The sequence below is a fragment of the Anser cygnoides genome, chromosome 2, assembly GCF_040182565.1.
Source record: "Anser cygnoides isolate HZ-2024a breed goose chromosome 2, Taihu_goose_T2T_genome, whole genome shotgun sequence".
In the NCBI taxonomy this organism is placed as follows: domain Eukaryota; kingdom Metazoa; phylum Chordata; class Aves; order Anseriformes; family Anatidae; genus Anser; species Anser cygnoides.
Window position 1 is genome coordinate 109,987,303 of NC_089874.1, and position 26,268 is coordinate 110,013,570.

At 38.2% G+C, this 26,268-nt stretch overlaps 1 protein-coding gene and 1 long non-coding RNA gene across 14 annotated transcripts in view; one reads left to right on the plus strand and one right to left on the minus strand.

Moving 5' to 3' along the window:
- PTPRM (protein tyrosine phosphatase receptor type M) overlaps positions 1-26,268 on the minus strand; it is a 490,453-nt gene that overhangs the window by 240,528 nt on the left and 223,657 nt on the right. The gene's annotated exons all lie outside the window — the stretch shown is intronic.
- LOC106034944 (uncharacterized) lies at positions 579-8,140 on the plus strand. The gene is made up of 3 exons (XR_001206437.3): positions 579-843; positions 1,027-1,302; positions 7,875-8,140. It is a non-coding gene; the product is annotated as an uncharacterized lncRNA (long non-coding RNA).

Genomic DNA, 26,268 nt, shown 5'->3' on the forward strand with positions numbered 1-26,268 from the left:
AAGGTCAAACATAGAGAGAAATTGGAAAGAAAAATGACAGAAAGACAATATAGTAGAGACATGAAATGAAAAGAAGCTCATTTGCTCACCTGCCCCATCCAGCCCATTAGCTAAAGTCTATGTGAATAGGTATTATTCACACAGGTGATACAGCTTAGTGGGGAGAACAGCACACTGCAGATTTTGAAACCGTGGCTCAGTTTCTGGCCCAGGCACTTGCCACTGGAAGATTGTAAAAATCCCACTCAACACCTCAAATTAGAATAACTAAATCCTCTGTTTGTAAAGCGCTTGGCTATTTATGGCTTAGAGACGGTACATCAGAAGAAGGTATTACTATTATTTCAGCATGTTCTGAAAGTTAAAAGGAAAGGAATGTGAAAATCAGGGCGTCTCTAGCTATTCCGTTGCTGAGGATGCTCAGCGATTCATATAATCATTGAATCATTCAGGTCGGAAAAAGACCTCTAAGATCATCTAGTTCATCCAATTCATACAACTGTGTTGAAGCTAAACATCAATGGGCACTGTTGGTTCAGTTAGCTTCACTAACGCACGACTTCAGGAATGTACACAAACTTAATTCGCAATTAAGTGCTTAATTCAAGACAAACAGGGTAGATACAATGCTGTTTTGGCTGTAGGAGCCCAGGCGTTGGCAGCGGGCTTGCAGGGCTCCTGTGTGAGGCAAGGCCAGGGCTGCCTCATGCTGGACCCGGCTGGGCCCAAAAGCCAAGATGGTGGTGCCTCAGGCGCTGCACAGCCATGAGGAGTGAGAGAAAAACGTGTGAGAAACAGCCTCCTAAACACGAAGGGGCGAGAAACGGCCCTGCATACACCCAGGTGAGAGAAGGAGGGGAAGAGGTGCTCCAGGCACCAGAGCAGGGATTCCCCTGCAGCCCCTGGAGGACGCCATGGTGGAGCAGGTACTTCCCTGCGGTCTGTGCCCATGGCAGGGGGTTGCAACTAGATGATATTTAAGGTCCCTTCCAAACCCAGCCATTCTATGATTTTTTGATCCCACAGAGAGGACCGTGCCGGAGCAGATATCCACACTGCAGCCCACTGAGAGGGCCATGGAAGAATAGATATGTACTGCAGTCAGTGAAGGACCCCTTGCTGAAGCAGGTGGGTATTCCTCGAAGGACTGCAGCCCATGCATGATACCACACTGAAGCAGAGGAAGAGTGTGAGGAGGAAGGAGCAGCAGAGAACTGTTACAGACTGACCACAACCCCACATCAGGGGCACGGGTGAGCAAAGGAGCTGGAGTGGACTGACCCTGAGACTGAGGGAGAGAGGGTAAGGGAAGGTGTTGTTTTAATTTGCCTTTGTTTTGCACTACCCAAATCTATTTCAGTTGGCAATAAATTAAATCGATTTTCCCCAAGCTGAGTCTGTTTTGCCCATGATGGCAATTGGTAAATTATCTCCCTGTCTTTATTTTGACTCATGAGCTTGCCCACCTTATTTTCTCCCCCTACCCTGTTGAGGAGGGGGAGCAAAAGAGTGACTAGATAGGCATCTGTCAGCTGGCCAAGGTTAACCCACCACAGATGGGTTTCATATTTTGAATATTTAGGTCTGATCCAGCTAAAAGTGAGTGTTCCCTGAATGAAGAATAAAGAATCAAGGCCTCTGTAAATAGCAGACTGAAATAGACAAGAAATTTCACACTATACAAGACTTTTTGTTTAATTTTTGATGAATTCACAGCATATTAAGTATTGAAGCAGAAAGCAATCATTTTAAATTGTTGTATCAGCAATAGCAGCATGTAACCATGGTAATTAAAACAATATTATTTAAAAAAAATAGAAAAGACTACTCAAGAAGTATAAAGAGGAAGTATCCAAGAAGGAACATCTTTTTTCTGATAACTACATTTCTGTAAGCCTGCAAAATTATTAAAGACACACATTTTTTATTCCTGCTAAAGAGCTAGTTGAATATGCCACAGAATTATGATTTCAATTAAGAATTAGACAGGGAGGTTGCATGAACAGAACTTCAAGGAGCATTTAAGCACATCACTGTTAGATCTCTGACAGAACATTTTGACCAGGATTCTCCTGTTCCTGGTATTGATTTCATTACCTTAATTCGTATTTGCAAGCGTTCTACTAGAGGAACAGTTTGTAACTGGGGAAGAAAAACAAATAAACAAACAAACACACCATAAAAAAACCAGGTCCTTTAAGAGTTAAAGCAGAAGGTGCTCAGATACCTTTGAAGCATTTAGTTCCACCACAGCCCTTTCAATGAGCACTGCGTTGAATACCACAATTAAGAATACAGGTGAATAGGGGTTGGAGGGACTGGTCCCTCATGATGCACACAGTCATTGCTCAGGAGTGGAGAAAAAACTTAGTAGGTTACAGTATGGAGCTGCTCACGTGGTAATTTATATAATAATGTTTAGCATGGTATAAATGCATTCTTGATTTAACTCTACTGATCTGAGGCTTCTTCTAACACCAGCTTGCGAGAATAACAAAAGAGATACCATTCTTCAATAATATAACAAGCTAGCCAGAAAACTATCAATGGAGAAAATCTGGTTAAGAAGACAAATATCCCTTACCCTCTCCAGCATGTTGTAGCACAGCATTTCCCCACAGATTCCTAAGATGCTAAAGGATGCCTGTAGTGGTGTTCTGCCTACAGCAGTGGGTTTTTAACAGTTCCCAGCCCATTCTGAAGCCCATTAGTGAAAGGAGGCTATGAAAGGCAAGTTTTGTCTTAACAAAACAAGAATTTGGGAGAAATGGTACTGTAGGCGAAAGAGGTAAGACAGACAAGTCTCAAGAACTCCCAAATTTCCCATCAGATATGAAAATGTCACCAAGACAAGTCAAAATGTGATACTGTTGCTAAAAACAGGAGGTTGAGGCATATAAGGTTAACCTCCTGTCATATGCAGGAAACTTCTCATCCTTAGTGAAACTTCTTAGTTAGAAACTTCTCATCACTCATTCTTAGCGAAAGCTTCAAGTGAACTGGAGTCTGTGATAAGAACCAGAAGTGCCACATCCCATCAGAAAGCCAATTCTCGGCAGTAGTTGATAGTTTAATTTAGCAGATTCAAGACATATGAAGAAACAGCTGAATAAAGATAAAGGCTGTTTATTTGAATTAGGATTTGGCTCAAAATGTCACCTGTCACTAGCGGGAAGCACTGTATGTCAATGCTGTAGGTGAAAGACCAAAACAGGTAGTGTTTATGTGTGCCGTGCAAAGCCACATTATGTATTTGTAAGAGGGCTTTAAAAAGACAAAAAAAAAAAAAGCTTAAAAGATGGAACTATGATTATGGAGTTTCTGTCTTCTACAGAGGGTAGTCTAAAGTGTAATTATGGCACCTATTTTACCAGTTTATTCCAAATCACTTACCCAAATTTTCTGTAGATAAATTTTCAATAATGAGTGTAAAAATACATACAAGAAGTTAATTACAAATCGCAGAACAAATCCTTGGGAGGCTTCTGGCAGCTTCACAAGCATTAATCATGATCCATATATAAAAGTACTCCCCAGGAATTCACATAAAATAAGGCAGTAATTCCATCTACTGTTTCCAATGTCATGAAAAAATTACTCTAGATTCAAACCTGTTGTTTATGATGTTGCTAGAATCGCTGCATAAAAGTAAAGCCTAATTACTGATATGGACACATTATTCCTTAAAGTACATTCAGCAAAGGACAGGATTACATACACGACTGTGTGTTGTTGAAATTATCACGATATTACTCTAAGTACAACAAGAAAGCTCTTTAAAACTACAGTATGTGTACCCATTTGCTTCAGCAGAATTTGCAACTAATTTCAAATTTTAAAAGTAGAAATAGTTATTTTGATCTTAATGTAAAGCTATTTCTTAAGTCAAGACGAAGGCACATGGCCACCAAAATGAGTACAGCAATAGCAGGGAAACAACGGGATTAGGTGCATGAAGGCTGTCTTACATAAACACAAAATTACTTTATTCTTGCCTGGGGCTCTGTCGGAAATGTCCTGGAAGAAAATTCCTAAAAACTGTTTTGAGCTTTCTCCATTTCCTTTAGTGAAGAAGAATGAAGGAAAGCATCTGAAATATTCTGAAGGCAATCAGCCAAAACAGATTAACGCAGAACTCCCTCCATAAGACACAGTAATAACTATTAAGAACACCATACAAACAAAAATGCCATTATTAAAACTTAATTATCAGTCAGAAAAATGCCAGACAGTATCACAGACATCACTGAAAACATAAATTCATTTTCTTTCTTTTTTTTTTAATTGCAAAAATTAAAGGATTTCATTGTTTCTCAATAAAGCTATAACAGTGCACAAACAGTGTGGGTCTTAGTGCTCCCATTGTTATCTCGTCTATATGACATCGGTATTAAATTTAGAGGTAGGCATAGCTTTTTGTCTTACTAGTACACAAATGTGTCTGTGATCTGCAGATATCTCTCTCATGTAAATATGTTTTTATATGCGTTTAAGTCTGGCAGTCTATATGGCAACATTAATGATTGCATTTCACTTTAAAACATATCTACACAACCAAAAATTAAATGAGGAAATGTCAGTATATTCATTTTTTATCTTGAACTCTACTGTTAAGTAATATAGAAAAGCTATATATTAAGAAATTAAGGTGTTTGTCTAGTTTCTTGAAAATGGTCAAAACAGCTACAAAACAATTTGCTGTTTGGTTGGAACAGAACTGGATCCTTATATGAGCTCTGGAAAGACAGTAAAGAAAAAACACAGGCTGTATGAAAATGCAAACTGAAGGAAAGAAAAGAAGGAATGCAATCAGGATGAAGGTTAGCACAGCAAAACTCTGCTTTTATTGAAAGCAGTTTCACAAACTACAGGATTCAGGATCTTGACTCCTATCAAGTTCTCTTTATTGATAAGCAATGGTGAAAAAAAATGTGCTACTCATATGACAGCTGATTTACAGAACTGTCCTAAGTCACTGCAGACTGCAAATCAAAGCCAGCTTGGTGGTCTAGGCACAATTACTTAGAGTAGCTGTAATGGCAGGAAGACATTCCCAGCCTCTGGGGAGGAAACACCATCTTATGCCACACTGAGCACTAACAGGTGAGCATCTTTGCTGTTGAGCAGAGTTTAAACAGTAGCAAAGAAAAGGCTGAAGTTTAAGGAACGGATGCTGTCAGACAGATTCCAAAGGAGAAAAAAAATATATTTTCTTTACAGAAGGACTTGTAAAAAAAAAAAAATCTAGCAACTTCACTTAGCTATTGTTCTGATCTGAAAAGTATATGGGTAGCACAATCCATATGCTTGTTTGGCTGAGCATAGTCGTGGCTTTTCAGTGAGAGTTTGTTTCTGCAAATAAAATAATTTTCAGCACTGCTGTGGAAATAGAAAACTTAACTTTTATAGTATAATATCTGAGGTTGAAGAAGAGCAGAAGACCTTCATATAAATCAGATATTTATGGTTTGAGGCATATGGCAAAATAAAACTGGTACTTCATAAGGTTTTCACTCCTTTTGCAACTCACTCTACCTTCTAAAATGTGTTTCTTTCACTTGCATCCAAAAAACAAACATCTTCATCAGATGGCAAATGGCTCACCTTGTGACTTACAGGCTGACATCCCAATCTTGTATAGTAAGATGTTGCCTACAGTAAAACACACTCTGTCCTTTTGATTCAGGCAACTGGATACCTAATGCACACATCCAGGGGCAGAATTCAGCCATGTGAGCGTGAAAGAATAAATCTATCCTTTCAACAGAAGACAAATTACAATGCTACAAAGCTAAGCCAAGCATATTGCCTTGGGTTCCTGCAAGCTGCTTGCAACCTGTTCACCAACAAGTCCTAACGTAAGACGACGAAGGACTCGAGGCCCTTGTACCTACAGCAGCCCCGAGGCCCCAGTATCTTCAAAAAAGCAGCACATTTGGAATATTTTTCAGTTCAGTTCTCTTTTTCGTTAAGCTCATATTTTCACCTAATGGATTTCCGTTACTCTACATTATGGTTCTTTAATCTTTCATACCAATTTCCAGCATGATAAAACACTGTCAGCATCCAATTCCATTGAATATTTGATGATCACTTAGCTCTCACAAGGTGAAAAGTTTCTATGACTTGTCCTGTAGGTTTGTACGTTTTGTTAAATCCTCTAAGTACACCAAGAATTGTTTCTACCTTAAAACTTAGCTAGGTATGTTTTGTGATACAGAAGAACTAGTCTGAATTATATCTGAGAAATGCATTCCTTCAGAATAACGCATGAGCATTTAATATGTCACATCCAAAGACCTGAGCACAGAGCTTTGTTTCTATCCATTCTTTTAATGCCTTTGGCAACGAATTGTCTATGCTACAACGCAACATTTGTTTATTTTATTAACAAAAGTTATAAACGTGTTCCCTATCAAATGGAAGAGTTTACTACACTCCCTGTCCCTAGAAGCAGCGCGAAGCCTCCATGTATCTACCTTCTCTGTCTTTAAGAAATAACGTTGGCAGTTGATTTAGTCTGTAAACTCAATCTGAAGGCATCTCTGCCTGGGAAAACATCTCCAGTCCTCCCAGGCTGTGCTATCCTTGCTTCTTTGGCAACACAGCCCTGAAAGTTTGTGACTTCCAGCAGATTGACTTGTAGTAGGTTTGGCGCTAACATTATTCCTGTCTTTTATGTGCTCCCATGTGATGCTCTGATGTTCTTCAGGAAACGGCACAGCAAAGACAGTAAGAGGACTGGATAGTTGTGACAGTCAAGCAATGAGGCTGTGCCACCAGACCGATGACATATTTAGTCTTGCAATCTGTCATGCCATTTTCCTAGAGCAATTCCACTCCTATGAACAAGCCAGTTTTTGCCGGTCATTTTCCTGCAAATAGAAGGCTGGCAACGTCCTTTACCAAAGAGGAGCACACTGGTTCAGCTCTGAGACGAAACATCAGATCCACATTTATCCACCGGGCAGCAGATATAATCTATGTGAATCACGTGGCTCCCACATGTGATAGAAGACAAGGCATTAAGTTTATAGATCATCCTATTGGAAAACAAAACAGTAATGAACAAAGAATGCTGAAGACTGAGATTTCATGATGGATGTCAAGGTTCCCCAGGGAGTCTAAGACTGTAAATGTAGCATTGAAAAGGCATTACCACTCAACTCCACTTGAAGTTAATGCCATAAAGACACACAAATTGGATGCAGAATTCATTCCATATGTGCAACCTTTGCTTTGCAGGCATATAGATACACCAGGAAGATAACTGTTTCTGGAACACACTGATTACTTTTTCTAGAAGGGATGGAAATATATTTCCCCCTTTTCAATTCACTGTAAAGTTTTCATCAGCAGCCTACTGACTAGGTAATGATACCTAAATGTATAAAGTGAGAATTGCTTAAAAGCCCTGTGGCTTTGTTTTCAGATGCCTAAGGTACTATTCTGGAGTAAGGTGAACTGGGTGCCTAACTGGAGGTCTGTAGACATCTTTAGCAAAAGTTCCTCATTTATTAGCAGCTTTGATGAAGACAGCAGGCAATAGTTTCGGGTTCATTTAAAAGACAGGCATATCCAAGCCAGCTCTATTTCTCAAGTGAAACGTGGAGTTTCAGGGAGAGAGCAGATCTGCACATATGCCATGTCTTGCTTTGCTTTTGCAAGTAGCATTGTGCTAAAATATCCAGACTTTGTGGCTTAGTCACTATAAACATGTAATTAGAATTAAAGGTCAAGCATGCCTGCTGCAAAGCACTGCAAGTGTACAGACATGCCATTTGTCAGCTGGGAGCATGTGACCGACATCTTCCAACACTGTTCATTGAGAAGCAGCATGGTATCACACTGCTGATATTTCTCACAATTTGTAGGTGAGAGCTGCAGCAGCTGCTGATGCATTTGGTGGCACCGGGAGCTGGCAGTGATGGAGCGGCGGGGGTACCTCCCATTATCACCAGAGGAGAGAGAAGGGAGACTCGACGGGTGATGGCAGGATAGCTCCGATGATGAGCAACCCCCAGCATAATGTGAGCGGTTGATCTGGAACAGCCACTGTTATCTGGTGCCAGACCTGAACTCTCTGCACTCTCCAGAAGAGCTGCAAAGCCCTTCGGAGTTCAGGATGCCCCTTCTCCAAAATGATGCCATTACTTCTATGTTAGCGTTACTATAAAGGAGTATTTTTCATGAGCCAGTGTGCTTTCATCGCATTATCTCAAGTATTTCCTAAGCTTAGAAAGTTCAACTAATAGCAAAGATGTATTCTATTCAGCCTCTTCTCTTGTGTTAAAATGCCTTCTCATACATTGGAGAAGAGCTTCCTATTTCTTAGTTTAATGACACTATTTTTTTTTTAATTACAAATCATATTTTTAGAAGAAGTTTCTCATTTTTCCATTAGTGCCTATAGATCTGATAAAGAAAATGTGTTTACATTTATCCTCTGTATGTTATCTTTCTCTGTCCCTCTTTTACAAAAACAAAAATTAAACACTGTAATATCCGCTTTGAGTTTGCATGGCACGTAGCTCTGGTTCTGAACTGCTGGTTGCACAAAGCGTACCACTCTCCTCATGCCACAATGAAACAAAATCAGCTCTCAGGAGCTGACACAGAAAAGACTGAGGTAGAGAACATTTATTTTGTATTATGAATTACAGCTTGAAAGAATAGAGAGGGATAAGAGATGCGAGATAAAAACAAGAATAGATTAATATATTATTGAAGGACTCAAGACTACAAGTAAGAAACAGCATTTCTAACTTTTTCATTAGTTCCTCACATACCATATTTGACAGAATTACTGCTACGTTTGCTGACACAATCCACTGCCCTCCAGACATCATGACAGTAATGTCCCTGTCAAACCTGACACCTGTTTTTCATTTCCAGACATTGATTCTCCACCTTATAGCCAATGTATTTCATAAGAATAAACTGTTACCATTACCAGCGAAATATTGATTAGAGCAACACTGAAATCCCTAACTGTAAATTTATTGCCTTAATTTCCAGTAGGTTTCATTAGTTATCTTCAAGCAGATGAAGATGTAAGGCAGTCATTAACATATGTCAAGCAAAATGTTAGCTAGACTCTCATGTATGTATTAAAGTTTAAAGAAAACAATGAATAAATAATTACTGCTACATAATTGGGGAGAAATGAAAATGAACAAGCACCTGTTTAAGGTCAAAGAACAAGACACTCATCATCACATTAGACAACAGCAAGACACAGACTTCAGAGCTAAGTAATAACATGGGCAGAAGTTGACAAGGAAAGACCATAACTCTTGAAATTGCAGGGCATGAAAGAAGCCAAAGCTCTCCCACATCGTCCCCTTTCAAGGCACTGTACATTCAGCTGATCACCAAGGCCAGTTCTCTCTGTCTCTGCGGTACTACCAAAACCCAACTTCAGTCCCTGAGTTTCTGAAAGCCTATGTGCCCAAGTCATTCTAGATAAACAGAATCCTACCTCTCTGGCCTCCGTTTTTCTTATATTTCCCCTGAAATAGCAAAATCACCTTCTGATATTCTTCTCTTTACCCTGATATATGCTGTTTTCAGTCTCCCATGCATTATTTTATTATATTTAACCTCCCCATGATATTAATCTGCCCTACACCAGTATCTCTACAATCAAGACCTCCTAATTCCCTCCCCATTCACTAAACTTGTACTAATTATCTTCTTCATCTCAATTCCTTTACTGTTCTTGGCATGGATCAATATTTTCTCTCTCCTTGGAGTGTGTGTGTGTTTTGTTTTTTTTTGCCACCATTTTCATGTTCTATCCCCAGCCCTATTTGCTGTTGCTCTTTAGGGTCATGATGCTAGTTAGCTACTGTGGAAAGGTTTCACAACACTCTCTTGAATGGTACTACAACATTTTTTACGTTTTATCTTTTCAGCAGCTGCCTTATTTTATATGTGCAGGTTGAAAACTTGGGCCTATAACCTTATGATTATTGAAAAGCAGGATCAGAATTAGCTTGCTAAAGTGCAGAGCACTTTGCCAGGCAGCTTATGACTGAAAGCTCTTCTGAGTTTTAGACACACAAGGACACTTTCCACCACACTGTGCACCTCTGGGATGAACAAGACCTCTAAGAGATCAAGAGTACTCTTGTTTTTCTACTCTGCTTAAATAAATAATTGCTTCTCCTTTCAGTTATGGATCATCACCATTAGCCAATTGTACACCTGAAGAACAAAGTGGGAGATTTTCAGAAGTAACAGATAGTCTTTACTTCTATAAATTTCACTGTTCTGATTTAATTGACTCAAAAGGCATGTAAGTGCCTAAACTAAGGATCAGAAGCTTAACTTCTTTGGCCCAACCTCTCCTTTTGTTAATTATAGCTCAACAAAGAAATGCATGGGAATGTACATATTAGATGTGTGAACCATGTCATCTATAAACATGAACTAGTAGAATTATAAATGGCAATTTATAATGACTTGTGAGTTTATTTTCATGAAACATACATCCCAGAAGAATCTGAACTCTCAATACCTTGTATATGCCAACATTACAAGGGCTCTATTTATGTATAAGAACACATTTCTCATTATGTCATCCCAAAAAGCTTTCTCCATCTCCTCCCTATACCATGTAATTCCTCTATTTCATCTTATTACTTAAATAAAGAAGTTATTTCACTTACTCAAAGGAAAAAAATATTATTTTATATTTAAAATGTAAATATAAAATTAATTTATGCAATTTATTTAACTAACAAACTTGTTCAACTTACAGTTGAACTTATAATGCACTTACAATGCTACAGCTAGGAATGCAAATCCCATACATTCACACTGCACTTTTCATATTATATACAGAAAAAAACACATTTCATTCATTAATCACATATTATGACACACAAATACAAAAGACAAATAACTATGAGAAAAAAAGGCTAAATCTTGGCTATTCATTTTCGTCTAACTCTACAATATCCTGAAGCCCTTTAATAAGGACAGACTCAAAATTCTTTGGAGATCAACAACAGATAATAGTTAGATGAGATCTCCGTGCTGAAACATGTAGACTGTGTGCAAGCTGCATAAAATTCAGACAGTACTGTACAGGTTCCTAAGGAAACAAAAATGCATACATTTTTCAGATTATATGCAAGCCATTTACACTGCTAATGTTGATACGCATTTCAGCCCAAGAAAAACGCACAGTGTTCGTTATGACTGACAGAGTTGTCCATAAAACCAGAGAGACAGGTCATTACTCCTTCAATTTACAACCCGTAATACATATTTTGCAACCTGTAAAAACATTATGCTCCGTTCTATTCTGCTGTGCCGGTGCAGTAGCTTATGCTTGGACGGACTGACATTTTTCTTTTGAATGCTGCAGAGGATCAATACTGTAATACAGAAGTAGGGGGAGGCAGTGGGGGACTTGCAGAAAAACTGCACTTGGACTGTGCGTATGAAACATGTCCCAAGAGTCCAAAGAGTAATACAGATACATACGCAACAAGGTCCTAATCTGCAACAGAAGTCTGTTTACAGAGACTGGACTGTTAATTCTTTTAATAACCTATACAATTCTCACAGGTCTGTAAATCTTGAAAAGGAGATTTCATCTTCTTTGGAGCAAATGATGGTTAAGGAGTTATCTGAGTTCTTGCCAGAACCTTAATTTTCTCCATCAAAAAATGTGAGAAACAACTGGAAAATTCCTTGTACTTTCAAACCTTGCACACAAGAAGGAAGCATATGAGAAAGTTGGTCAAATCACTAAGCACAGATGCCTGCCAGAAACACACAGAGATACAATCAATAGGGCACAGCAGAACTGTGTAACTAAGCAAAGTGTAGCAAAAAGAATACCAAAGAGAAAGCAGAATTGCTATGAAACAAAAAGTAGTCAGTATGGACATCAAGGCAACTGAAGTATGTAATGCCCTGTTTTTGTATTATTCTCCATTAAAAAAAAATTCAACTTTGACCTAGCGGTTATTAAAAATACAAATCCAGGGTGTAAAGCTTTTAGCCTACAGTAGGGAAAGAACAGGCATGCTGAAGGGTACTCAGATAAGTTAGATATTTTCAAATGCTCTAGGCCTGTTGCTCATCCTGTCTACTTGAAAATTGACTGGTGGTGTATCCAATATATTAGCATTTATTCTGGGAAACATATCTAAGATCTCAAAAATGCACAAATAATGTTGTTGTTTTTTAAAGGATATTTCTAAGACCTTTAAAGGAAGATATATGAAGAATTATCAACATGTAAGATGAATAATCAGATGAGGAACAACACAGAACTCCCCCTCAGCCCCACCGAATTAGTGGAAGTCAACATGAGAATTGTTAAGAACATGTCATATGGAAAATTAGGTATGTAATTGCCCAACCTCAAGTCCAACAAAGCAAGATGCAAAGTCTTGCACTGAGGCTGGAACTACCACGTCTATCAGGACTGGTCAGGGACCAGTTAGTTGGCTTTGTAGCAGCTCTTCAAATCTAGAGATCCCGCTGGATGGAGAGATGAACGGGAGACAGGATGTATGCCCTTGCTATCTACTCCATATGGGAGTAGAAAGAAACGAAGAGGAGGATAGGTGATGCTCATCTTGGAAATTCCAGTTTGCTATAAAACTATTAAAAAAAAAAATCTTCACAATGGTCAAGTGCTGCAAGCTTCTCGAGCTTGCCCAGAGAAGCTGTGTAATCTACAGCTTTAGAAATATTTGAAACATGATTGGAAAAAAGCCCTGAGCAACCTGTGTCAGACTTTTAAGGTCTGCTTGGAGATGGTGATATTACTGGGATGACCACCAAAAATCCCTTCCAGACAAAACCTTGTGATGATTCTTTGATTTCATGACCTAGCAGTAATATCATATGTGAAAAGAGCAGCACTGCAGCGACCACTTAGGACTCTACTAGAATGCAATGTTCTGTCTAAGGCACTGCAGTGGATTGAATTTTAGGCAGGAGGAAGGTCTAGAAAGAGCAACAAGAAAAATCACAGAAGACCTTCCACATGAAAAAGTTGCTCAAAACAAGAAGACCGAGAATTAATACAGTAACAGTCTTCCGATATGTAAAAATCTGTTACAAGGAGGAAGAGAATAACCTTTTCTCTCTGTCAACAGCTGAGAAATAACAGATTTATACTGCAGCAAAGAAGATAAACCTTAGAAACTAAGAAAACTTCTAATAGCATTTATTGCTGGAATAGGTGGGCTGAAAAAATTACAAAATTTCATTCACTTGAGATCTTCCAGAAAGCTAGACAAAAAGTTGTCACAAACAATAGAAACAGAGCTGCCATGCTATATAGCGTACTTCAGGAGAGGGAAGGAACAGAAGGCCTCTGGACAGTCTTCCCAGTTTAGGACTATATGAAAAGTAAACCACGGTGACATGTGGAATTGCAAAAAATTACTAAAATTTCTTATTTTTGTTGTAAAAAGAAGAAATCTTTTCCTAAGGAATATTCAAATATTAGTATTGCACTATCATTTTGAAACATTGCTCTCAGTTACTGATGTGTTTTGCTCTGGGAGAACTACTAAGAAACTTGATCCAACATTGTACTCTTGAAAAAATGTTCTCGGTAAAAAACAGGAAGTTTAAAAAGGAAACAGATAATTGCTTTTTCTTAGCAGAAATTTGTCATTAATTGTCATTAATTTGTCATTAGTTCTTCCATGCTTACCTTTTGAAATGCAGTGCTATGTATGGACTAAATATCTAGTGCTTCCAAAATTCTAGACAAAGGAAAGTGTAGCTTGCCCATTGGCAATACTTGACACCAGCATTACAAAGGAAATGTTACAGACTCCTTTGAGACTGCAGTATGTAATGAATAGGGAAAAGTGGGAGCTCCAGGCTGACAGGTGGAATGCAGTAGTGCGTTGTATATTTTGTGACTGCAGCTTCAGAATTCTACTTACCAATATGACTGTGTACCAAAAATCAAGTTTTAATTTTAGTTTTAAAAAACAAACAAGCTGTCTCACATTTGAAGTTCTGAGACAATCACACTGAGGGCAATAGCCTGTAAACTGCACATTCTTTTTTAATCTGCCAGTGTTTTAAAACAATAGCTTCAGGAGACTTAAAGTCCTACTCTGATGTCAATACATTCTTAGTTCTAAAATGTGTCTACATATCAACATCATTAACTCCTTGCTCTTGCTCACTGGCTATTCTCCCTTCTTCCCAAGGTCATTGGCCACTCTGATGCCAAAACTTGGGATATAAACTTTTGGGGGCATATGGGTGCGTGCAGGTGAATGCACGCGGGGGTGCACAGACCTCAATGATCAAATTAGCACTTCTTTCTGCTAAGAGGAGGTAGTCTACCTAGATATTAATTGGCAGCCTAGATCCCTCAAGTTGGTATTTTCTGACTTCTACAGAAGCTTAAATGTAATGATGTCATGCCAATAAAAGTTTCATTTCTTTTTGTTAAGTAGGCCAAAGTAGCAGATGTCTGGTTTAGCCTAGAGGAAAAGACGTTTAATGGTGTGTGACAAATAAGAAGGAATAAAAAACAAGTAATATTTCTTCAATGCTACCTACTTAAAAATGTTCCTTTGTTATTTAACTTATAGACCCCTACTTATATTGCATTAGAATGTCAGTAATAATTTATCAAGATTGGATATTAAAAATCACCACTGTAACCTTTAATATACTTAACAGTTACTTCTTGATTTTATTAAAGTCTTGACCCCCTACTCATATCCTGAACAGGCATCTATCAAAAGTGAAGGGGGATAATAGAGATAAATACAAGGAATCAATTGTATCATTCCTTTCAAGCCTTCCGCACACGTACACCGCCAAATCCAGTTGACTCACTTGACTGGTTTAAAATGCAACACTGGTTTTCCAGAGAGGATAATGGACTAGTGTACAAACAGAAATAAATTATATTTAAAAAAAAAATAGCAACAAGGCAACTCAAGTGGTAAAACCTTGCAGGAAAAAAATATATTTTCAAAGGGAACAAACACTTTACATACTATATGAATGTAGTTTTCAACAACATCCAACTAACAAAAACATGACACTTTAAATAATTAAAAATAATAATGTTATATCATTAAATGAGCAACAAAACAGACGTTCTTTCAGTAGTGCCTAATCTAACATTGATAATAATAATAATCACTTATATTACTAGTGGGCCTTGCATATATAATTATTCAATAGTCCGCTGACCTAAGAGCTAAATACGTACAAAATTAAAAGAGAGCACCTGTCCCCTATTTACAATCTCAGTCAAATGGATGATAAAACCAGAAATCACAGAACAGATTCAGATACAGGGATGACAGAATACAAGTGAAAAATGAGATAATATTAGTTATGTATACAACGTGTACTCTATGTCCAAAAGGAAAATTCCCCATAGTCTATATTTTAAAACTCAAAAGCAATTACATATTTATACATGTCTCTGACAATTCTCCTGGATAACTACATCTAATTTGGTGCTCATTTCTTTTTACATAGTAGATAAAGCATATTATGGATTTAGATGTGAAGAGATTCTGATGAGCTTGTTTTTTATTCTGGATTGTCTATTAAAATACTTAGTATTATACAGAATATATTTAAGAAAATATTTCTCACGTACTTTTTTTTTTGAATAAAAAATTCCCCAGTGTGCCTGACTTGATTCTCTAATTGACTTTGACTCAAGATATTTGCTACAGTACTTATGCAGGGCTCTTGCATATGCTGTGATCTTGGTGCAGTACCAGGGAAAAGGACGGTAGCACAGCACTGGAAAGGAGAACCCTCAGCACCAAATCCTCTCCTCCACAGGAGTGTTTGGGCTACATGCTTACCTTTTCCTTTCCACGTGGTACAATATGTAATGTAGTAAACCTACATGTGATTCTCCTTTCTTTCAGCAAAAGCCACGGACACAAGGAAAAAAAAAAAAGTTTTTCACTGCACAGATCTTGGCGCATTTTTATGTTTCCCAAAAATTTCTACTCTAAACTCCTTTGGAGAGCAAGCTGGAAAAAGGGAAGCTCTTCATTACGGATGATCCAGAAACAGTTCTGAGAAATTTGTTTACACTCTTTTTACTGTTCAGAATGAAATAAGGAAAATAATAACAGGATTTGTGAGTAACAGTAGATTATCTTGTCTAGTATGTGGTAAATGTTGAGTAAGGTGTTCTTTTAAAGCAGTGATTGGGGTCAGTGTAGAAGGAACTGTACACATTGTATCTGTTATTGCATACACATTTGGGGCCCTTTCGTACTGTGATTTAGTCAGCAGCGAATGCTCTAAATAACATGTGTAATTGTAGATTTATTGAAAGAAAACAATTTCAGCAGTTCAGCTTATTGGAATAAGTTTTGCAGATGAAACTGCACAGCATTCTTCAAAATGAAATGTGAAAGACGGAGATGAGCAAAGCCCTTTTCTTCGAGGCTTTGGCTGGTTACCAGAGCATGCAAGTGGATATTTGTAATTGACAAATTTTCTCTGCATTCATAGCAATGCATTACCAGGATGCCACATACATGCTGAAGAGTCACAGGGAACGCTGTATATTTGCCACAGCAGAAGGGATTTTTTTTTGACAAGATCTACAGACTTGCATGACTCCAGACTCACACTCCTTTTACTTAAAATGACTTCCTCACTCAGAACCCAGAAACTGCAAGGAACGGGTCCCCTTCTGTCAAGCTCTCTGCCTCATTATTGCCTACTTTGGTATCAACTTTTCACATTTCACTTAGCAGTAAACAACTGCAGCATAATGTATCCGTAAGAGGCAATTATCCTCCCAGTTCTAATTGCTATGTAATACTTCTGCACTTAAAAGTAATAGAATAGAAATGTTTGCCTTCTACAGAAGCAATATGAGGATGAAGATGCTGCTGCACTCATCTATCAAGATTTCACCCACGCAAGTAAACAGCAAAATCTGAAAATATAAGTGCACGAACAACAAATTCATCCAAACAACTTAGTTGTGCATGAGTCAATAGAAAGCTTTTGGGTTTGGCTCAGTTGTCTGAACATAGGTGTCTACTCCAGCATCTCGGAGTTACTTGTACCCAGCTTTCAGGTAAGACAGACTCCATGGGAGACCCCTGCCCTTCTGGACTAGCAGTGGGAGACCAGGAGTGATAATATGAGGAATCTCCAAGGCACTCACCAGATGCTTATGTTTAGGGAACTAACCTGAGTCTTTGCTACTAAAGGTAAACAAAGCAAACATGGTTAGTTAACACTGTTTTTATAAAGCTTTATAATACACAGAGCCCACACTATGAGAATCTTACACAAAAAGAACTAAAAGCAACGACAAAAACCTTCAATTAATTTTATGTTTGACTGCACCAGACTACCATTTTTATTACAAACCAATCTATTCTTTTCAATATTACATGTATAATGAGAACAAAAAATTAAAACTAGGAAATAATTATAACACTTGCACGCACCAAGAGAACACTGTGATTTGAACAACATTAGCTCTACTTGAGCAAATATATCTGTGGACTATCTTGACCAAGTGGACAGAATGGAGCAGACAAAATGATGCAAGAGAATCAGGGAAGCAACTCAGACAAAGTTACAAGAGAATCCCAGCTTATCTGTGTACATTCCTTGGTTCATGATTTCCTTCCCTATCCACTACTGCTTTATTTTTTTTTTCTTCCATTCTTCACAAAATCACAAAGGTAAATTAACAAAACAACCTACACAATGATGGGAAGAATTCCTCTAAGTGCTAGTTTTGCTTCAACAAAGTACAATGCTACAGGTGTTTGGCTAGAAAAAATTCCAGGTGTGAAAGTGAAATGAATGCACTTGAACAGAGGCACACACTAACAAAAGTTAGCTTTGTATTTTGAATGTGGCAGCAAGTTAAGACAAGCGAAAGACTAAGAAGTAAATAAATTATGCAGCTCTTTCTCAGTCTCCTGCTATTCAAAACTGCATTTTATACAGATATCATCAATATTAATTTTTTTAAGAGAAAAATTTTGATTCCAAACATAACACGCAATTCCACACTGCTGGAGAAAATGCACTGTGGTATGTGCACATTGCCCTTTGCGGGTTATTGTGTTTGCCTGCTTGAAATGTGGTTGCTGGAATGAATTATCAAAACATACCTTGCTGTTTCAGCTATGTTTCTTTCATCATCCCCATAGCCACGTCCAAAAGCATTTACAAAGAACAAATCACCTCCTAATTTTGCTTTTTGGATGCTGATAAGATATTCTGAAGCCATAGGATAGAAGCCTGCTCTCAGCTGCCTGTGGTGACGCCGCGAAATGCTGATCTTTTTAAATGTGCTGGACTCTCACAGATCTTCCTTCCTTTGTGCCATGGTTCTGGGAAACCCCTGCTGTGAGTCAAGCTCCACAAACTGAACCTGAGAGCAGCATATGCAACAAAGACCCGCACACAAACTAAGTAGGTTGAACTAATGTTTACACTCAAGTTTTTCAAGACTTTGTGCAACAGAAAGCCATATAGATAGGTGTGCACGGGCAGTTTTGTGCAGTAGAACAAGCAGAGAAATTTTTTACTGTTTGTCTTAGTGTAATGCCATTTTGCAAAGGAATGAAGCTATGAAAAGAACCTGAAATAATTTCTGTTACTTTTACTCCATGGAAAAGAAAGCCATTCACTTTGGAAAAACAAACCATATGTTCTTAAATACTTCATAAAAATATAATTTAAAAATATTTGTTTCTTAACACATTCACAATGACGAGTGAAGAGGATTTTCTTTTAATTTCCTGTTCTGTTCTAAAAACAATACATACAAACAGTTTTTCTTTTCTCAAAAATTTATTCTAAGCTTAACAATGAAACATTTCACCACCTTTCTTCTCCACCCCTTAATTTTCCCATAGTGTGTCAGCAGTTGTTTATTGATTTTTTCGACATCAGTTTTGCATTGCACAGGACTTCGTTGTCAACCTCCTACTGTACATATCTGAGAGTCTGCAATTTCCATGATATGTAGGAGGACGACCTGATATTGGTAGTTAACATGGCAGCAATATTAGCATCTCACTAAGTTGGCAAAGACTTCTACTGCAATATTGCTCTGCTAATTTACCAAATACTCACATCACAACAGGTTGAAAACTATCCACCTACATTTTATCGATCAGCTCCATACTAAAATGCTTCCTAATCCTTTGAAGGCACTTGTCAGGGCAAATGCTATCTAAAGAATTTACAGTCTGAGTAACCAGGCTTGGATGCTAGATAATTTTGCGAAAATATTCCAGAAGCACACTGAAATTCTGTTTTCTGAACATTGCAATGATGTTTGACAGCATTAAAAATTAAAATATTTTATTTTCTGAGAAAATTTGGATCATCATACTTAAGTTACTATTACAGAGGTTCCTCCAAGTAAGGATTTTGGTTTGTTCATATGCCCTAGAGTTGCAACATGCCCCTGTTAGTTCAGAAACTGTAAAAATTAAAATTCTTTTGAGCATTATCTGACTGTGTTCTTTAACATAACTACTGTAGTTTGTGTATGCAGGATGCAATGATTATATGGAAATCAGTTTTGTTTTCATTTTGTACCTTTCTTGGTTTCTTCATTAAAGCAGACTGGAGGTAAATCCGATTACATGCCATGATGGAAAAGGTACTGAAAAGACAAAGTTACATAGTACGTGTCTGATTCCATGGCATGCCACCAAGCTTAGCAATCCAAAAGCTTCTGCTCAGACCTCTAGAGCAGAAGCTGCAAGTCTGATACATCACACTTACATACACCATTTAGAGCCTACTGCTCAGGAAGAAGGAGATTTGCCAAAGCTCTTCTTTAACCAAAGAAGCCATTTTTGAGAACAGAGAATGTGCGAATATGCCTCTTCCTAAGGACAACAAGCTTTTAAAGCTTTACACATCCCCAGGGACATGTTCTTTCTTTGCAGGACTAAGTCCAAACTGATAAGCAGGATTTCACAGCTCCTACGAAAACACCTAAAAGCCTAGATGCTGTTCCGCTTTATTACAGGTTTAAAGGAAATATAATTCAGGTTAGATGGGCCATTTTCAAGTGTCCATCGACATAGCATTCCACCAAACCACCTGACTAGAGTTGTGGAAACTGCCCCAGGTTAGACCTTGTCCCCATCTGGCTGGCTGAGAAGGCAGGATGCGTCCCACCAGCAACCGGAAAAGACCAAAGCAGTTTTCATGACTAGTGAGAATGAAAAATCCTCACAATAAGCAGAGGACTGTCAAGATGTAAGGCTTCACCAGTTCAGACAGAACAGGCCAGACCTCTGTTCATATTTGCTTGAGAATGGCTTATTTAGCCTAAAAATGTCCTTAACTATCTCAAAATTAAGAGAATGCACATAAACTTGACTCAAGCTACACCAGGCTCATATACAAAACTGTATGAAGAGCATCTTGTAAGACACTTATGTTAAACATTATACAAGGTTAATGGTGCTGCACAGTATCTTGACATACTGTCTGATCAGCATTTGGCCACCTTGTAATTCCTGCTTCAAAAACCAGTCTGAAGCCAGAACTCCAATTGAACTAGTACAGCCTTAGAGGGCTATCATAAGTTACAGTGCCAGTCGAGTTTGTGTGGCTTTGAGCAGCTGAAATGAAGATGCAATCAAGTCTCTATTGTTCACACCAGTTCTAAGACGAGATAACCGAGACAGAATAAAAACTGTCTAAGTGCTACAAAATATTTGTACAAATCAGGCCACTGGAGAGTTCAAATGTCAATGTGCAACATGGGTGTAATAGAGAAGAGCCAGACGGTGGAGAACAGGCTCAGGAGGCAGTGCCAATCCAGCCTGGAGGTCGCACTGCACAAATTACGCAAACACAACTAAACTGCTTCCAGATCCCAGCTAACTCATGGGCAGCCAACTCAGGTCTCTGCATTCATGGCACAACCTACTGTGAAGTCGAATAATCTAGCTATGGATTGCTAGAAAAATTGCTAGAATAATACCAGCTGAGAAATAAACAGCCCAAGGCAGTATACATCAAATAAATATTTACTGTTGTGGGCTTCACCTGGAATTCCTTCCTAGTCTGTATGTCACATAGCATCACGCATTTCCTTCAATATATATAATAAGCTACTAACATTAGATAATATAGCTACTTTTAGCTATATACTATAGCTATAATATTAGCTAATAATATAGCTAAAATATAACCTTATAGCCAAATACCTATTTTATATAACATAGCTACTGATTTTATAACCCATATAATTACTGCTTAGGCATAAGCCTACCTTTAGAAACTCGTTTTCTTCCTTAGCCTTTTAAGTGATTTAATAGTTAACAGGGGCATGTATGGGATTTTGGTTTTGAAGGATGAGGGGGGAACAGATGAGGAAATCATCCCCTATCATTTTCTCTACCTGAACGTCTGAGGTTGTACTCTGTGAAGAGTGAAAGAACTCAGAGAGTTCTGCTCATGGAAAAGAATCTGAATCCTTCCAGCACAGATTGAATGTTTATTGAAAAACTACCGCATCCCTAAATAGAAAAGTTCTTTTAAACTATAAATGATCTGTCAAGAAAGAACAAATTAACAAGGTAAGACATTGGTGCACGCCAGCATAAACAAAACTTTACCTGTATTCATTATTAAGGCACATATCTTACATACTTTAGAAAGAGTTAGCAACACAAATTTGCAGGAAGACTGTATTGGAAGAACTTTACTCTTCAAAAATTACTGTCTGATGTCTAAGGCAACTGTACAAGCTCCGAGCATTGTCAGGATCCGTTCCTTCTACTACAGAAATGTTACTCATAGCATACTTTACAAAATACAAACATGGCAACAGTGCGTTCCCCAAATTTTCACCTGTTTTTCACATGTAGTTTCTATGCACAACGTAACATCTGTTTTGGTATGGACCACAATACACGAAGAGTGACCAAAAAACTTGACAGCACAAGTATCTAAATGCTTCTTGCTAACCAAGGATTACCATATGGAACATATATATATATTTTTTGCATTAACATTAAATATCAGTTATGACCTGCAATCCTGGCATAAACCGTTTGTCTGAAGTTTGGAAAACCCTTACATTCACATGAGGAAACCTGTTACGTTGAGCTATTCTAGGTACAATAGATATTATTGTAAATGTTTTACAGCAAATAGAGTAAATAAAGCCTAATGTTTGTATCATGTTTATTACAAATCTTTGACCTTATCACAGTGTCCCAAAATTCAGGCCCTTAGATAGAAAGCCCTGGTCTTGTTTTGCACCTCTGAGGGTTCCTGTTACTGGGTGTGATGCAGCAGCTGGCCCACCTGAGTGTTGAGATGTGCAGTGCTCCACCTGAGGTGCTACTATGAGAGTGCAAAACAGCACTCTGACAGAGGTTTTCCAAACCCACTCAGTGTTTTTCTAAGCTCAAGAACAGAAACATGGCAAAGAGCTTTAGCCCACCTCAAAATCCACAGGCATCTCTCTCTTAGGAGCACATATCCAGACCTAATTTGGAATAACAGAAATCATACCTATCCCCCCTACTCCTAGAACAATATAATTCCCTTTTCTGTATCTTCCATGATTCTTTAGTCAGTACATCCCTATAATCCAGGCTGTTCTGAACCAAAGTCAGTCGGAGGTGGTCACACAAAAATATCTATGGAGTCTTGCTTCTGCTAAGAAACAATAAATGAGGAGATGCATCAGCACTGCTTCCTTGAACAGAATTCAGCCCAGGTCTGAACCATCTGCTACAAAACATACCATAAGCAATAGATAACAGACCCGTGGACTTACAAAATTTGTGATTCATATATGGCTGCTATCTGTCTTAACCTGGGTGACATAGTTTACCATAAACCCTTCCAGGGATCACCAGAAGCCGTGCTTCTTAGCTGGGGTTCTTGGGGCTCCGTCAACTACTTGTGTGTGGTCCTCCAGCCGGCAGGCCTGGGTTCTGCACAGAGTGCTGTATGCAGTGATGGCACAGCTGTTAAAAGGTGTACGGAGGGAAAAAAAATCCCTCAGCTGAGCTTTGCCCAACCAGAAGAGAGAATCGTTAAACTTTTTGCCTTCTCCTATGACTTTAATCATTTCGAGGTTATCTGATTTACCAACAATGAAAGTACAAATTAAGAGCTTTGACCTCCACCTTATCTCAAAGACTGATTTTGAAATTAAGCAGTGCATGAGGTCGCTGGCCATTGTTGGGGGATAAGATCAGTTAAAAACAAGGCAGTAGTGAAATTATCCCTCTGCCAACAGCCCTGCACAAGAGATGCTTCTAGCTACTACCTGCACTTGAGACCGGGCGGTTCTGATACCCATTAGCAATCAGGGCCTGAGTCTTTTCATGGTCATGGTGATGTTAATTACACTGATAACAGCACAGCTCCTTCACAGGAGGAGCCTCAGGACCTGCACTTTTTAGCTACAGTCTAGTACAGCCAGTTCAGCACTAGCCCGGTATAGTCATGGAAAAGCCAGGAAAGGACCACAGAGTATGAATTTTTCAGATACCTAATGGTTAAGAGGAAATCACTAATTGATAACAGTATCAAGCACAGTAAAACAGAACCATGAAAACTACGTGAAGAATAAGATCCAGGACTAAGTCACAGATTGATTTTATACAAGTTATTAAGGTGAAATTCACACGGTGTAATTAGTTTCTACATCATTAGCGCTACGTGTTTCGGAACCACACTTAACTACAGGTGTAATTAAAGTTAAGGGATTGTTTCTTTTATGAGGAGAGAAACATTTGCAGCTCTACAAACCACAGACTAGCCATCAGGGGAAACGTACTAACATCTGAATTTAATCATGTGTTCCTTCTGTCGCAACAAATGAACTTCAGAAAAGTTCAGTGCCAATGCACTAATATCAGTCCAAGATGTGGAAAATATTAATGTGGTTAAAATACATTTGGATGAAATATTTTAGATGGTTTTGCTCTTGGAATTGCCATTTTCGTATGCCAAGCCTCTCCAAGATTAAAGAAAGAGCGTAAAGAAAACAAAATAATTTTTTCTAGCTACATCTCTCTGCCCGTAATTTCTTTACTGCTTGTCTGAATATAACAGAAAGTTGATTTTGCAACATGAAATATTATGACTTGCAGATCATTAAAAGGATCATTACGTATTTCCACTTTTGTTTTTCTTTTTGCTATTAATAATTTTCCAAACCATAGCTACATTTTGTGTAAATGTATCTTGACAGCACATCTCTAGACAGGTCACTATTTATGCTATAATCCATTACATATAAGATTTGCAGGTGCTGCTCCTACTTGGTGGCGATCCTGTAACTTTTTATAGCACAACCTGGTTCTATAAAAAGTGGCTGAATAAATTTGCTAACTTTTTCCATGAACAGATCACTTCTGTACTTTCAAAAGATCTTTCAGTCCATGATGTAAGAGAAATTTCACTATATATCTGCATGTTAATAGGATTTATATAGGCTGCAAAACTCTTATCATCCCTTTCATAAATACCGATTTCAAGACTTTTTCTTAAAAGACTGGGTGCCAAAAACAGCTTTCTCTGAATATCTCAGTTCTCTCAAAATCTGACTTTTAAAAGCAAAGCAGTTAAGACTGAAGGAAATTGGTCTGTGAAAAAGGAAAAAATCTCCAAGCAAATATCTTGGCTTGTGTATATCCAGTGAAAGAATCTGTGGCTAAATCTGCTTTGGACATTTGGTTATCTGCATGATAGCCTTCAGCTCCACATTTCTAGAGAAAACATGGAACTGGGAAAAAAATATTGGAAAGCATACGCTCTGGGGAGAGAATCCAGCCTTTTGAGAAGCCAATAGCCCTCTTGTTTTCCTGCAAAAATGCTAGTGGAAACTCAGTCCAGGAACTATTTCCTAAAAGACTTCTAAGTACCAGGGACTTTCCTCACTGATTTTGCACTCTTAGGTTACAAGATACTGAGGCTGTGCCTTGTTCTGGCTGATGTCCAAATTCCTACGTTTACTCCTTTTCTGAATGTGGTCCGAAATCCAAAAGGCTGGTGTCTGCCAGTGTCATACAGGGGATAGTCAACTAGAAAACTGTTCTGAACTGGATCTCAGCTACCCCGTTGCATTTGGGAATGCTTTGGTACTGAAGTTAGCTCTGTCTGAGCAGGCGCAGTATCTCTGTAGGGAAAAAAATTGTTAACTCTGAATAATCCCAAACACAACGCGTCTCTGGAAACCTGCGCGGAAATACAGCTTTCATTTTTCTAAATCTAACTCCTGAAAGAGCAGCTCTGTCTCCTTTGGTGTTCATCTGAATCCCTGGAGGAATGTGCTCTATTGTAGATGAGATTGCTTTTGTCTAGATTTATTGCAAATCAATGTGTGCTGAGTTCACAATTTACCCTGGTTATATTCTAAATTACTTTGCTCTTGGATGATGGCTTGATGAAAAGTGCAATCCCACTGAAGAAAAAAGTTCACCACCAGAAGTTTCAAATATGCTTTACAAATTCTTGGGATCATATCACAGAGAAGGCAAGTGGTATGTATGTATCAATGATAGATACCCTTTCAATGCTAAAACTATTGGTTAAAAAAAAATCTTCCCTGGTTTGAAAAAACATCAAAGAAACTATCCAGAGTTTCTTGGATCAAATTCAACTCTGAAGTAGCTCTTTATTTCACAAGGAAGATTAACCAGATGATGCAGGACATCCTCGTTTCTTTCATTCCTTTGACTGTACTCCCTTTGGGGCTCCTCTGATCCGTGTTATAGGACAATTCTGCCTGAACCACCCGAGGAGAGCCTGTGAGAACTGTAATTTCCACACAGGAGACAAAAGAGCTTCTTCTCCCCTATTTGATGGGCTTTCCCTTTGGAGGAAAGCAGCCTTTGGTTGGCCAGGAACAATGGATCACAACTGACTCACTTAGCTACAGCTTCAGAGAAGTTTTTAGCCCCAAAAAGTGGAACTAAGGAGAAACGGAGGTGCTCATAGCAGGATCCATAACATCCCAGTCAAATTGTTAGGTGTCTAAGGCTGGGAGCATTTTTATGCAATTTTATGGCCAAATCTCTGCTATCCCGTGATAACTCAAACTGCTTCCTTAAAACATTACAAAAAAGTTTCGTAACTCTGTAAGCAAAGCATTAAAATATCTTTAAAAAGAACCTACATTTTTCAAAAATTTGTTTGAACATTTATGGTACTTTGAAATTTGTAAAATCTCGTATGTGTCTGACGACATTTTATGTTAAACCATTACCTATACAAAGATGTAAAATAAAAATATCTTTC